Source organism: Lonchura striata, chromosome 1 (genome assembly GCF_046129695.1).
Source record: "Lonchura striata isolate bLonStr1 chromosome 1, bLonStr1.mat, whole genome shotgun sequence".
NCBI classification, from domain to species: domain Eukaryota; kingdom Metazoa; phylum Chordata; class Aves; order Passeriformes; family Estrildidae; genus Lonchura; species Lonchura striata.
In genome coordinates, this window is record NC_134603.1 from 21,148,300 (window position 1) to 21,164,301 (window position 16,002).

Sequence of the window (16,002 nt, forward strand, 5' to 3'; positions counted from 1 at the left end):
CTAGGAAAATGGGGGGGAGTGTACTGCATGTATGGGAGCTGCTGATGGCTGCCAAAAAAGACAAGCAGAGCCAGGAGGGAGAAGTGCTAAACTCAAGGGAAATCAGATTTCCTTCTGAAATCCTGTGTCTTTTCAACATCTGCTTCTCCCTGCCAGGCTGCAGGTGGTGGAACAAATCAAAGTGAGTGGCTGGGGAATCAGGTTTATTGCACAGGCTAGAGCAAGGCTGGAAATCTGACCCCTTGCTCCATCCTATGGAAGAAATTTTTTTGGTACTACTTATTCCAGATTTTACAGCATCACGTGGGACAATACCTTACATGCTTTTTACCCTGAGGACAGGATTTTCTCCATGCTCCCTCATCCTGTGGCCCTGAAAAACAACCCATTCTACCATGGTGAAACTGGACAGCTGGTGCGTGATCCTGTGGGGTCAGCATCCCCGATCATGTCCTGGGACACAGCCTGGTCACTTGGGTGCCCCTCTCCGCTCCAGCCTGCCGTAAGTGTTGGAGCCAGTGTGTGTTTCCACTCTTCTTCCAAGCCAGTGGCAGCCCGGGTCTCACTTTTCTGAACTCATCCCTCTTTTAAATAAAGTGATGCCATATAAAAATAGCAACCTATGGCTAACTGTTTATTGAAACTCTCAAAAGAAACAGTTAGCAACAAAGTTACCCATTATAAATAACTTTTCTGATTTTCTGACATCCCCACACCCACCTTCTTGCTGTCAAACTGAGACCAGCCTGGAATATTTAAAGGAGGATTTTTTTTTTTTAAATGAATGTGTACTAAATTACTTTAAATTTAAAAAAAAACCCAAACAAACAAACAAACAAACAAGCCAGAAAGGCCAAACAACAACAGAAATCTGAAGAGACTTTAAATAAGCAAGTATATTAATAATTATTCTCGAACCAAGAGAAAGCTGAAAAAATTACTCATTTTGGGTAATCCTGAAAAGGAAGCCAGAAATCCTCTCTCCTGTTCTAGCCACTAAAATATTCTGTCTCATCAGAGAAATCTAATGAATGGTTTGTTTTAAAGGAGGTTGTTAGACATTTGTGTCTCACGTGTTAGGGATGTGTACCTGGCACCAGGGCTTGTCACCCCCTCACTGCCCAAGAGCAGTCCCTACCTCAGTTTCCCAGAAGAGGTGCCAGAAATCAGCCCGTGCTGGTGCAGTGGATGGACAAGAGACATCATTTTGGCTTGTCGAAAGAAGGTGCTGCCCTGGGCCTCCCCAGGTGTTGCACATCCTGTGGAAATCCCTGGAGCTGGTGAAGGGCTGTGCAGGGCCCCAGGAGCTGGGTCACCGAGCCATGCCAGGTGTAGCACCAAGTCACCAAAGCTAAGGGCAGCTGAGGGGTGGCAGGTCAGAGATTTGGACGAGGCACTGGGATTTCCACAGCACCTGTCCCTGCAGGCACCCTTCCCATCGCGAGGGCTGGCACGGAGACACAGCCCCTTAGGTGAGGGGCTTTAGCCACATTTCTGCCTTCTTGCAGCACGGGGACAAAGCCTTGCACAGTGCTCTGATTGCTCAGCTCTTTGAAGAGCGCTGGCTGTGTTTATGTACAGCTGCCTTGTGCAAAAACTGGCTGTATTCCAGCAGGAGTCCCCAGCTCAGCCCAGGGTGTGCCTTCTCTGCTCCCTGGGAATTGCCCCCTTCTTTGGGACTGCAGACTTTCTCCCACTTCAGGCTCTGCTCCATTGCACAGATCCCGAGGGCTGGGTGAGTGGCTTTTACCTGCCCTGCAGGTAATGCAGAGCCCATGTTGGTGTTCCCTGATGCCTAACACCTCTGTCAGTAGGAGTATTGCCCATCATTTTCCAAGGAGCACGCCCTTGTAAGGCAATGGATGAGGTCCGTGAGTGTGCCAGTGCTTGGAGTTAAATGCCCTGCACCTTCTGAGCTGGAGCCCAACCATCTGCTGCACAACTGTGGATTGGTCAGAATACTGCTGGTGACTCAGAAGAGGAAGCAGAGGCATGGACAGTCTATTTTTAGCTGTCAGTAAATGTACTAAAGTGGCTTACTGCTGAGTTGAAGAAGGGGCACAATCTCTGCTTGCCCTATTTAGGGAATAAATGTGAAATACTTGCATCCATTTCTAAAGTCTAAATTATATGTGCTGCTGGGGAGAGGTGTGCTTGGGAGGACAAATCTCTGGCCATCCTTCTGTGTGCCTTAGGACAGGCTTTGCTTCACAATGCAGCAGCAATTGAAAAGGCAACCAGCACTTTTGCAGAAAGAAAAGGAGGAACGTGGGCACTCATCTGGAAGTGAGCTGCAGCTACCTGACAGTGCTCAAGTGTGTTCAGCCTTCCTGAAAAGGATGTAAATAAGAGATGGGCAGCAATGAGCCCAGGGGGAGTGTTAAGCTTTTCTTTTACAAAGGGGAGCAGTAAAAAAGAAAATTGTAAACCAAATTTTATATATATCTGTCTTGAATCAAAGATAATAAACATATATAAAATAATCATAGACTCATAGAATATACTAAGCTGGAAGGGACCCACAGTGGACTATCACAGTGCAACTCCTAGCTCTGCACAGCACCCCTCTGGGAATCACGCCATGCATATATATGTAAAAAAGTTTGTGTTCACTTTGTATCAGGATATGAGAAAATATTTTGGGAAACTAAGGGTTTGTATATTCACAGCCAACAAACACGTTTGTCTCACCCAGCGAAGAATTGTCTGCACATACAGCAAACTTCCAAAGTATTGTAAGGTTGCAAGGAAGATGAGCTATTAGTGGATATAAAAGGACACATAGAAACCTTAGTAAATTTTAACAGATCCCATTTTTGCCTGAAATGTCCTCTGCTACCATAGGCAGTAACTCTGACTTTGATTGAAATGGAGAAGAAAGAAGTCACTTTTTTTTTGTATGTGGCCTTGTCACAGTTCCTTCTCTGGTCTTTGTTTTCAAGGCTTCCATGCATCCTTTCCGATGGGGTAAGAGTTGACATTCAAGGGACGGATGTTGGCAGGGATAAATTTGCCTAGAAAAATGTGCTGGCCAAGGCTGTTGCTGGGATAAGACGCCACGAAGGAGTGACTGGACCAGTGTGGGAAATGAGCCAAATGCTAAGGACAGCAGAAAATAGGTCTCAGCAGGGCACCTGCATGTTGGTGTCTGGGGCTGGACCAAGATCTTCCTTCTGGAGGGGTTTGCCTGATGGGAGCTGAGACATAAACTGGGGGAGACTCTTGCAATCTGATCTGCAGATTGTTGTTGCCATTGCATCAGTTCTCTAAAAAGAGACTAAGAGAGCCTATTCCATCTCCATCTGTCAGTGGCAGTGGGAAAGGCTGCTCTGCCACAGGCACTGCTGCTCTTTAAAAGCTTCCAAATGCTCCTCCACTGAGATTTTGCAGAGGTTTATTTCCTTGTGGTGGCTGCGGTCACAGAGCAGCGTGATGGGCTCACAGCAGTGGGAGGCAAAGCATCTGTCCTGAAACAACTTCAGCATGGTAAAATGATTTGATACATGGGAAAAAAATAGCTGGGGGTGATAGAAAGAAGGAATGAGCCCTAAAAGATAAAGGGAAGAGGATAAACAGCCTCTTGGGTTTTATTCATTATATTCTAAGCATTAGCAGTTTCTAATGGAGGTCTGGGGGAATCATGCAGTGCAGATCAATATTCTAGGGGAAGGATAATATAAAAATGTATTTTCTCTTTGGTGACATTATGTGCTGGAGCTGTAGGGATAGTCTGCTGGCTTTCCAAGACTATTCACACACAGTCGCTTGCAAATCTTGCAGAGACTGTAGCTTTTCCCAGCAGGTACTTGTGACCCATCCCCGACAGTGTCCCTGCAGAATCTGAAGTGGGTCTGTAAAGAGCTCTTCCTGCACCTGACTCAACCATGTCCAACCCCATGCTGTGCTCCTGGGACTTGCACTGCTGATATTCATCTTGGCATTTGCCTGTTCCTCATCCTCACCTGCCTTCCTCCCATCACCTCTGTGGCTGGAGGAATAGGGCTTGCTTGTCTGCTATGGCAGAGAAAGACACAGGAGCACCTTGAGTTTTCCACATTTTATTATTGGAGTAAATGTTGGTGAGAAACCAAAGACTGAATGCTTAAAAGCATGGGAGGCATTAGAGCCACGTGGGTTTGGTGGTTGAATCACCCAAAAATAATCTCTTCAACTTGCTGAGCCAGGATAAAAGTCACATCTCTAGGAATGCCACATAATAAAAAAATCAATTTAAAAGTCAATATTCTTAAGTTTTTCCTGCAGAGAGCCTGTCTGGATTTGCATTTCCTCACAGCTGGTCCTTATGCACATGCTGTTCCTCATGCAGAGCTGCAGCTTCTGCTTGCTCTGTGCTCCCAAAGCTCCAGCCCAAGGCTGGCAAGGCAAGGCACTGGTGCTAAGGAATCTTGTGCTGCTATGAAACATGACATTTATAAAGCACTAGTTCCCTGTATTCAAAATCAGCCTTTGCAATCCTTTTCTCTCTGGGTCTGTAGAAGACACCGTGCTGGGTGTGAGCAGGCTCACGGTACCCAGCTGTGTAGCTGTCCCTCAGACATTGCTCCCTTCCCTCCTGTGCATTTGGATCTGAAACTGTGCAGGGTTGCTCTGCAGCAGACTCCAATTTCTTTTTGTATGTGGCTGCCCAAAACAGGAGGACCTGAATGTTTGCATTCCTTAGAGGATGACTTCAGTCCTCAGCTCTGACCACCTATACTCTTTATTCCTTGCTGGATCTTGAATTAGAAAGGATTTTCTTGTCATTTTGCACTGGAAGAAGTTGAGCATTGGTAAGAGCACCGATTCTGATCAGTGGTGATGAAGGAAATGGTCCCTCTTCTCCTATTGCTGCAACTCTCCTGGCTTCCCTCCAGTTTCAATCTGTGCAAAATCAGAGGGAGGGCTGCGAAACACTCCAGCATACAGTGATGAAAATGTCTTCCTCTCTGGGGCTTTGGCAATTTTGAATGGAAACCTTGGGTTATTCCAGTGCTGGATATTGCACAGGCCAGCTTTATCGCTGCTGATATTTCAGTTCCTGTCTTAGACCCAGCAAGATATCAAACTTCACATTGCCCCTGGGATCTGTCCTTAGGGGTATTTATGACAGTCTCATAACTTGGCTCTTCTTTTGCATTTGACATGCAGTTGTCTTGCACTGGGATCTTTTCACTGATGTTTTCCTTTGGCTTTAGTTTTGTTCAGTTTTGTTTATCAAATCCTTCATGAAGCTTCCTGCTACTGCAGGCAATAATTATTCTTATGTGTACAGACACTGCACTAGAAAAGTTTCCATTGCCTCTGAACATACCTGTTTAGTATTAAAATATGGAGTTTGGATATTTTTGGCAATTGCCTCATAATGGTCTTTGCTGCAGAGTTTTCTGACCATTTGTTTTGTAGTCAATGTGGCTTTCTCTGAGGCCTGGATGTTCTGTTGCTTGTGGGTTCATATTTTACCATTGCCACTTGTTCATCTTTAGACATTCATTTCCTTCTATAGCTCTGAAGAGCAACACTTTATTTAATTATTTTTCTTCTGTTACGTGGGAAAACACTTCTTTGTTGATTCGACCACTTGCACTTTGAAACCTTTTGCCTTGTTTTCATTGTTTTGTTATGTCTTGGCTGAGCCTGTGCAGCTCATCAGCTTTAATTGGGGAGAAAGCACAGGGTGTGTTTGCTTTTCCCTGAAAACCATTTTCTTCATAACAAATTTTAAAGGCCTATAAAATTAATTAATAGCCTGTCTGAGTGCAGCTGGTGCTGAGGGGAAGCACAGCCTGCCCTGTCACAGAGAGTAGGGAGTCCACCATCCTCTTCCCCCTTTCTAAAGGCATTGTGTGCATTTTGGGGCTAGAAATAATACTCTACGAGTAACTCAGCAAGCAGCTGACCCTCTTCACATCAGTGGGATTTCTGCCTGGAAAGAGAGGTAGACTATCTCCAGGAGTGGGTACAAGTTGTCATTCCTCCAGTAGCCCCTTCACAGCTCCCATTGCAGGGTTGTGGGACCAGCAGGATTGTCTGGAGGGGAGCAGGAGCTCCCCTGCAGAGGCTGGTGGTGAGACAATATGATTTCAGTTCTCCTGGGGGTTAAAGGAAGAGAATTTGCCTTTATTTTAGTTTGGCTATAGCTGAGCCTCTGGTGCTGCCAGTTCAGCCTGTGGTGTGCCCACACAGCCACCAATGGTTTATGAAAGCTTCACACGAGGGGATGGCAGCTTCATTCCGTGCCTTCCTCTTTCCTACACCACGGTGTGCTCAGGCTGGCTCTGGACTGGGCTGTGCACAGGGGTAGCCCTGCATGGGCAGCCCTGCTGCCTGCTGCACTGTGAGGCAGGAATGAGAGGTGGTGGGGCAGGAGGGAGAAATGCCTAATGGGGAGGAAGCTGGCATCTGCCTTGTTGCAGACATGGTGCCATTTTTTTGCCTTCTCTTATGAAGATACAATAATTTACTTCTGAAGGAGAGCTTAAAATAAGAGTTTTGGATTCTTGGTGTAATAGACCAAGGATGAGCACCTTAAGCAACTGTGTTATTGCCTGTTCTGGGCTGAGTTCTCTTTTGTAGCCTTGATCTGTCTCAAAGGACCACAACTCCTCCTTTCTTGCAGACGTGGTTTCTTTCCATAAATGTTTACATTCAGATATTACTGTTGCAGTGAGTGGAAAGGTCAGTGACTTTAATGCTTTCCTCTGGAATGCAGATGGAGGAGTGCTCCAGCCCCTGCATACCTCCTTCCACCTTCTCTGTGTGAGAGATGCACAGTTTTCCCAGGGAGGTCTACAGTGGCCTCTTAGTGCCTTCTTAGTGATTTTTTCTGACTAAAAAATCTTTGTTATTTTCTTGAGTGCTTTGCATTCTCAGAGGCCTTCAGGACTTTGACTATGAAGTTGTTTCTAAGTATTAATTTGCTCTGTTGAACATTAAAAACAGCAAAGAAAAGGTTGCAGTTGACTCTCTCATTGTGTGACTTGCAGAAATAAAACCAAGCACGGGCTCATCTGAATCTAAGGAGACGTGTGCCTGGCTGGACAGCCCTGAAGGATGATGCAATGGGTCTGCAGAGCAGTGCAAGTAAGTGTAGGGCTAAGGACCAAGGCAGGTGTAAGTACAATAGGAGGGGCAGAAAGCAACCCCTGCTTGGCTGTCTGCAGCTGCTGGGCCACCAGTGCGATGGCCCAGGTGCCACAGAACTGAATATGGATATGTACTTCAGGAGATCAGCTGCAAATTCCTGAGCTGTCCTCACATGCTTCTCATGGGAGGACAGATCCACCTGAGTGTGTGATGGCTGGTGCCTTGTCTGCACCTCATCCTGCGAGGTGCTCATCACACCCTTCAGCTCTTGCACTGCTGAAAGCCCACAAGTATTCGTGTCGGCACACAGGTGGCCTGAGTAACAATTCACACACCCCTGTGTAAGCAGAGAGCAGCACCTGGCCATGCCTATGAGGCTTGAGCAGAAGCCAAGCTGTGTAGGTGGAGGGTTTCCCCAGAGGTCCTGGCAAACGCGGGGCCAGGAGATGGATTGATTACAGCTGTGTGTGAGGGGGGTTAAAAATAGCTCTCCAGCTTTCCAGAGGAATGTATTTGTTATGGAGTCGCTGAAAGGCTGTAGTAAGAGATCCAGGAGCAGCCTCTGGGAGCAAGCCAAGAGACAGAGCTTCTTCTGGGCACAGTGCTCCCTGGAAAGGCAGGCTTGGGCTGCTGAGCAAGGAACCTGCTCCTGTTTGTTTGCCCTCTGTGCTCAGGGAAACAAGACTCTGTATGTCTCATAAGATAAATAAACATTGCTGCACCAAGGATATGCATGACGTATCATCTGTTGTATTGTAGTGGAAACAACCTGGCAAGACCCCACTTATTGGCTAATCCTTGGGCCAGATGGAGGAAAAAATATGTTTAAATGTTAATTAACTACTTCATTACGTGTTTGATTTTCTGGTTTTAAACAAATAACTAAGAAGGCTTGGTAAGTGAATGTATTTACTGGTGCATCCTTATTCACGGCTCAAACCCACGAGATCTCAGCCTTACCAGTGAAATTGTTAGCTTGGGTGTAACAGCAGAGCTAATCACTAACACGTGGGGAGCACAGAGCCAAAAATCTGCAAATGTACAAGGGTCACAGCAGGGAACTGAAATAAGGGATACAAGTTCTGCCAGTCTGCAAGGAAAAGAGGTTTCCACCTTTCAGATACACAGAGGTTCTAATTAACTGTTCATGCTGATGATACATTAAGATGAAAGGGGCTTCTGTGAGTGTGGAAATAATGCACAGGTTCTGGTGAGTGTTTTTCCAAATAAGATCCTTAAACCATGTCTCCAGCATATACACTAGGATGGGTGTGAAAGAAGCAGTGACATTCAGGTCGGTTAGGACAGAAAATGTGCATGGCTTCAATGGAAAGGGTAGAGATCCCTTAAGAAAGAGCAAAATAAAAGCAAAAGTTATGATGAGAGAAAAAAAGGAGATGTAACTGTTGTGCAGGATGGGGGAGATCGTGGAGGCGAGGCCAGGGAGATCCCAGTACAACATCACGGAGCTGCAGGGCTGTGTAATCAGAGTGCCACAATAACCTCCATGAAGTGTGGACTTAACAGCACAGAGGAGCAGAGGCACTGGCCGTGTGTGCAGTGAAAGGTAGGTTAGTCCTACGAGGAATTAGAACTTGCTGAGATGGAGGGGAGCTGATTCAGATCTGTGGTTTACCCTGCATAAATCCCTGGAATTACACCAGCCTCACCAGCATGCGTGAAAGAACAGTTTGGGCCTAGGAGGCATCTGTTGGTGGACAAGTTGGCTTTTTATTTCAGGGATAAGTTTTTTGAGATGGTCTTGAGGAAATAACTTTAATTGCAAGAAGTAGGCATTTGCCTGGATGTCTCTGAGAGACCAGAGCTCTCGCAGAGCTCTTGAATGTGTTTGCAGGTGATAACCTCATCTTGTGGCCACAGCATGCTGTGGGTTTGCCTGCAGGGTTACACATGTTCAGGAAATGACAGCTAGATTGATGTGTAGAGATGTATCTCACTGTGTTGACTAGATGTAGGCAAGCATCAGGATGTCTTGAAGGCTTGTGCCTGCCTTTTGGGACCCTCTTCTAGTGGACACATTCCTTCTTTTGGTGCATCTTACACCCCAGAATCTGGCACAGAAAGCCAAGGTAGAAAAACATCCATGCTGTAAACTGCACATCCTTCCAGTGGCACCAGCCTAGAGCTGTTATTTAGTCTCACATCTAAGGCAACAGATTTGCCTACTGCAAGAAGAGACGTGGAGGAAAGGGTTTCTCATTGTTACAAGATGGTGTTCATCAGCTCCAGACCTGCTGTAAGGAGCAGTCGATTTGTAAGACACAAGGAACAAAATGAGGTCATATTTTTCCAAAGAAGAGATGTTTTTCGAGTCTTGTATGATCAAGTAAGTGCAGAAACATAATTTTTCTTCTCAGGTTGAGCCTTGACTTCTATTTCCTGGAATAAGTGCATGCATGGAGGTCTAAATGCTACAAACTAGATGACATAACCTTTAGCCTATAAATCAGCATTTTTGTGAGCACGCATCAGATTTGTTCTGAGAAGAACCTTTGAGCTGTCTCAAAGGTTCAACACAAATATTTCAGAATCATTATTTTATTTTCTTATATAAAAAAAAAGAAAAATAAGAAAAACATTTGCTGCAATAAAATCAGTTGAATTTTGGGGTGCCAGTGGGACATGATTCTCCCTTTCATGGCTTTTTCGAGCATCCTCTCGTAGTGTGAACACAACTTTGGGTCTGATTGCTACCAGAAGCCCTGCCAAGCACCCAGCATCACTGGGTGAGCACTGGGAGCATCCCCCCACCATCCATCCCTCCTTTTCTTGTCCTTGAGCGTCCAAAGGAAGGGACATGTGAGAAACATACCTGGGTGCACAGAGAAGCAAAACAGTGCAAGATGTAATTTTAAGATACGGGTTGAGCAGCCCCAGGATGATTAGTTCACACTGCATTTCCATAAGCAAGGGCACTTCCACCCTGAGACACAGCCTGTTGGTTAGACATCTGGCATGCTGGGCAGCAGAGCTATATCTATCCTGGAAATAGTGGTGGCAACAGGTTCAAAACACTGGGAACAGCATGTAGCAAGTTTACTTTAGGTGTATCAGCAACTAGATATGCCATGTTTTGGAAACATCTCAGCAAGGCAAGCTTAGAGAAGGAATTTGGAGGCATGGTAGCTGCAGGTTATGTTTTTCTGGAATGGCCTTCATCTTATTCCTTTTTCTATGAAGAAAAAAGTAGAAATTAAGATAAAAATAGATGTTTTATATTGGCCAAGCAGCTCTGAAAGGGCTGGAAGGGAAAACCCAAACAGCAGAAGTGTTGCTTAAAAAACCAATTTTATGATATTTCACAAAATCTGAATTTTTCCATTACTGTCTTCAGTTACATGAAAACCTTTCATATATCCAGGTCTGATGATCTTTGATAAAATTGTGCAAGGGAGGCAGCTCATTAACTCTTGTTCTGCACTGAGCATGTTTTGATGCACAGACTGCTGACAGCACAAAAAAACCTTTTTGGCTGTGTACGTAGGGATAATAGCAGTATTGCTAATGGTACCTGCTGCAGTCAAAACACAGGGGATCCCCCATCTCCTCAGCATTTCATCTCAGGAGTAATGACCAGGGAATGTGAACAGTGATTGTGGAGTTCAACCTAATACAAAGCTCCTGTAATTGAAAGCCCACTACAGCATCTCAAGTCAGACTCTTGAAATAAACACTAGCTTTTAAAAATTCCTGCCATTACTATCTAGTTATTGATTAAAATAATGGTTTGGTTTTTATAAAGGTTTTCAAGCTCTCTTGTGTACCGAAGACTTCTCAAACATTTAACAAATCCAGGCATGAACAGTTTATTTTAACATTTAGCTTGCAACACTGGAGACTACAAACAAGTAAGTGTTGTGTTGGTATAGGGAGGCAGAGAGCAAAACTAACTCACCTGCTTCAATCAACTAAACTGGTTGGAATTAAACAGCATGAGCGGTAAGAAAGTTACATTTAATGGATCATTTTTTAACTAGAGGATATTTGGCATAAGAACTGGTATCTTTTAAAAGAGAAATTGTTGGCAGCACACCAAGAGCATGAATGATGGCTATGCAGCTTTGTGGCTGTGCTTTGATTTCTTCCTCTCTGCTCCAAAATCATGAAGGATCATGGAGAGATGTAAAATGGCTCCACTAGAGTTAAATGCTGGCATTCACTGCAAGAACAAAAATAGAAAGCAAACAAAAAGTGCATTGCTATGAAGCTTTGGGTGCTTCACTCTCCTAGCTAGTGTCCTTGTCTCTCCCTAAACAAGGAGAAGATGGTTTCAGGTCCATTTCAGGTGGGATCAGTTTGCCTCAGTAGATATAAACATGATGGGTTTGTAGTGGTGTGATAGGGGATGTCTGTGCAGTTTTGGGGTGGCTGGTGCTGAGCCAGAGCTAATCCACCCCTCCAGAGCTGCTGGGCCAGCAGAGACCATGGTCTACCCTTTGCTCTCCTCTCACTGCCCCCAAGCCAAGCCCCAGGAGTATCCACACCATCCCCTGTGTGCTGAGAGGCTCGTGGGGAGGCACACCCGCAGGGAGGGACCCTGGCAAGGGAACACCCTGTAGCAGGGAATTGGTGGTGGCACGGGGACCTCCCTAGTCCCCAAAAATCATCATCATGCTGTGGCCTAGCTCTCCAAGCACAGCACAGGGATGAGCTGCTTTGCTCCCGCTCACAGCCCGCGCTGTGCCCTGGCGCTTGCTCCAGGCTGGCACAGCCCTGCTGCAGCCATGGCAGCTTGTGGAGACAAACAGCCAGGGTCTGCATCCCTGCTGCCACATTCCCAACTTGACTGGCCCAAAAACTTTGTCTCTATGAATGGCAGTCAAAACTAGACCTAAGGAAAGTTCAACTTTAATGTCAAGCGCCACTGTTTCATTATGTGGATTTTTCAGAGCTGCAGCCAGATCTGTCCAGTGCTGCTTAATTGCTTAATATGATAAATTATGTCTTTTGCCAACTGCTTGCCTAATTATGTATTTTATTCCTTGTAAACATCATTTCTGAGACGATGGAAGGGAGGCTGTGCAGAGTTTCCACAGCCAATCTGATGGGCTGGAGTACAGCAGCTATTTCTGCAGCTATATTTATCTTCCTCTCATCAATGTGACTGACATGGACCTCCAAGAAGTTATCTTTTATACTCCACTCTTCAAAATGAGGGCTCTCTTTGTCACTTCTCCAGGGAAGCTGTTTCTGAATCAATTATGAAAGGTTGTTTATCTCATCTCCCAAGAACTTGCATATTTTCACAAAATATCATTTGGCATCTTGCCATGTTTTCAGTCCAGAATGTCAGAGGCCAGGCCAGCTTCGGGCAAGAACTGGGAGGCTCCTCTCTGTCTGAACTCCTCCTGCATCATACCAAGACACATAATTTTTTGGGGATTTTTTTTGTGGATTTTAGTCAGGACCAAGCAATTCTGACAAACTAGAAGAATGTTATTTCTGAAGCCACTAAAAGTTGAATTTCATGTCTGACCAAGTTTAAAGTTTTACACTGGAAATGGAGGGACAGGTTGCAGGTGGATTGCATGTGATGGTGCCGAGCACTCAGCAGCCCAGAAGGGCAGCAGCTCACAACATGATGTTTGTCGATTTGTACCCAGGGAGGTGTATAATGCTGTACTTTAAAGTGATGATCATTAGAAATAACTATTTGGGACATGACAGCTGAGGAGTAAAGGACCCAAGTCATCTGTATCAGCACTGTAAAATATAAATGTCTCTGTTTCATTTATCAATGCTTAAAACAAAAGGTGTTTAACTTCACAGGATTTAATATTGGTTTAGATTTTTTCCTTCTGACAGTGCACAAGATGAACCATGCCTGGTTGAATTTTGAGAGCAAAGTTCCCCTCTTGCAGATACACTGTACTTTGTTAAAAGAGAGCAGCTCAGAGAAATGAAGACCAGAGTTCCATTTGCAGAAATATGTGTACAAAATGTGAGCAAAATTGCAGAAAAACTATCAGAGTCACATGTGACAGCTGAACAACCCTGCACACAATTAGGATAAAAGGGCAGCTCCCCCTGGGCAGCAACTGCATGATGGACAGCTGCAGCTCGCTGCACTGCAGCTGCACAAGAACTTTGGTATCTTTTTTATGCACATTCATTTCTTGTGAGTGGAGGCCATGCTTCTTGTGTTGAAAAGAACATTAAAATACATTTCCACAGAAATTCCAAAAGCTATTAGATTTATTCTTGCATTTTGTGAGTGATATCTATGTGCTTCCCAGCGTTTTTCTTCTTTCCTCCTTTTGTCCCTTTTTCTGTAGGAGCTGAATATTTTGTCATAGAAGGAAACACATGGATTTTCATTTTTTTATTTTAGTAAAACAATACTTCAAAGAAAACAGTGTCAGAGGTTTGCTCATTGTGACTCAGATTTATGGAAAAGGCACTTAGAGTCTCTGGGATCTCATTTTAGCATGGACGTATTTGTAGGTCTACTCTCAGTCTTATGTTTTCTCAATATAAGCTTGCAAAAAATTACCCTCAAATTTAAGGAATTCTGCCACTACAAACTGTATAATTTGACCAACAAACATAAGATTATGTCTTTTCATTATCTGGTTACAGCAGAAATTTTTAAAAATATGTTATTGGCTTTTTTTTTTTGTTGGTAGTGGGGCATGTATTAAGTTCTTGCTGAATAACTTAGTAAATTCCATCAAAATCAGCTGAGAATTCTTCAGCTGAGGAAACTGCATTTTTTGAGCATTTCTTAGCAATGAAACTGCCAATGCAAGATTCAAAAGCTTTATCTTTTTTATCTCAGTCACACTTAAAAAGCAACCCATGTTTGTAGGAGAAGATCAGGAGTTTCAAAATTCTCAGTTTAGTAGGTTGACAGTTCAGCACTTCACATGGGACCAACACCAAAAGCAAAATGTATCATCTTCAGAGAGAAGGCTTTGGTCAGCCCTGATTGACTTCAAAGTGCTCTCCACTGCCCACTGTGATATTTAGCTCTTAAATCTGTCTGACTCTTGAAGTTCCCAATAACCCACCATAAACATATAAGCCACTTGGAAAGTGTAAACACAAGCAGGTCCCTACCAAAATGTAAATCTCGTGCTTCTAACAGGACTAGCTGGAGTAAAAAGGTCTGGGGGAGTGAGGAGTTGTGACACACAGACACAGCAGGGAACCTCTGCAGACCACACAGGCTGGGAAACACTGTTGGCAAAGCTTGCAAATTCAGATGAAGTAAATGGCTAGTTGTCCAGAAAGGCAGGCTGTGCATGGGTTAGTTTTGCTCATTCTGTGTCCCACAGCAGAAATGTAGAATTTGGGTATGAGATGCTATAGGTAGGAGGGTCTCAATCCAGCCTTTCCTTAGAGTTTTCCCTCCTGTTTGCCCATGCCACAGAATAGTCCTGTTTTTAATACATTCAGGAATTAGATCACAGTCTTAGGTTCTTTGCCATGTAGCTCTTCAAGCCAAAGTGCCAGACCCATGGAGAGGTCTGAAATAATGTCCCTGCAGCAGTAGAAATTACTCCTTCTACCTTTGCAGCGCATGAGCTGTGGGATGTTAAGCACAAGACACAGTCTCACACCAGCTTCTCCAGGTTCTGCACAGAGTCTTGGCAAAGCTAAACCTGATAGGGACCAGCTCAGGGCCTCCAGGGACAGGTTTGTTGGGATTTTGGCTCTGCTGTTGTCAGGTAAGTACAACACATACTTAGGTACTCATTGCAGATCATATGTACCATCTCTTTTCTTGAGTATTTACCTTTTAAGCCATACTGTTTTAATACCTATTTTTTCTCCTAAAGGTAGCAAATTCTGCTCACCTCCTGCTTCTTTGGGCATTACTGGCATTTGTCAGGGATCTGACACACCCAAGTGCATTGCTCTTCAAGGCACAGAGATTCAGCTCTCCACTGGGAGCTATTATTTAGGGCTCAATTAATCTTTTGTCCATGTTTTGCCTTCAGCAGCTCAGCAAAACTCCTCTCAGTGCACACTGTGCCATGTGCTGGATTGTTGCAAGGCTGTGCTGGCCTTTGTTTAACACACCAGCTTGTCTCACTCTCTCCTGGATTATCTTCTGACCCAGCAGTTCTTACCCAGCCATAGCTGTCCCCAGGATTCCTCAGAGCCATCAGTGCGTGTGGTGTTTATGGAGGCTCAGAGGGGAACCCTCTGTTGTGAGTTCATAGGGGTTGACAGGGCCCTTTTTGTCCTCCTTATGCTTTGCATGTGAATTTTGTATTGTTTCCAGACAAAGTGAGACTCAGTTGTGTGTGGTGTCTGGAGCCCAATACATTTTTTCCCTTCTTTCTCTTGGAATTGCAACATGAAAAATGGTTGATGCTCCTTTTAGAAGAAGCTGAGCTGATTTATCTGACCCCAGCGACGTTACGTGGGCAGTGAATGGGGCCCCTCGTGCTCGCAGAGCAGTGGAAGATGTGGAGCAGGGCTGCAGGCTCAAGCCAAAGGCCAGCTGTAACCAACCTTGATTTTTTTCACCCAACCAACTCTCCAGCTACATCAGCTGTTTTGGTTTTTTTTTAATAGAAACCTGCAGGTTTTTGTGAAGGTTCAGCAGTACGTTTGAGTGAAGGCTCTTAACCCCTTAAGAAAAAACTGAAACACATTTTGAAGCAAATACACTTCAGCAAAGTGCCCACAAATACTGCAGTGAGGGAAGAGACTTTAGAAAATCTTAATTTGGATTGTTAAACTTTGGTTTGGTGTGGCTTTTACATTGAGACTTATCAAGTAACGAAGGCAATGTGGGTGGTGTTAAAAAAAATGTCTTTCAGTAACATTTCAAGACTTCTGAATTTTTCTTTGTAAAAGTAGATCATTCATTTTCTTCCAGGCTGGGGTGAAAGCTGGGTTACCCTGAGCCATGGATGGCAGCTGGGAAAGAGGCCACTTGTCATC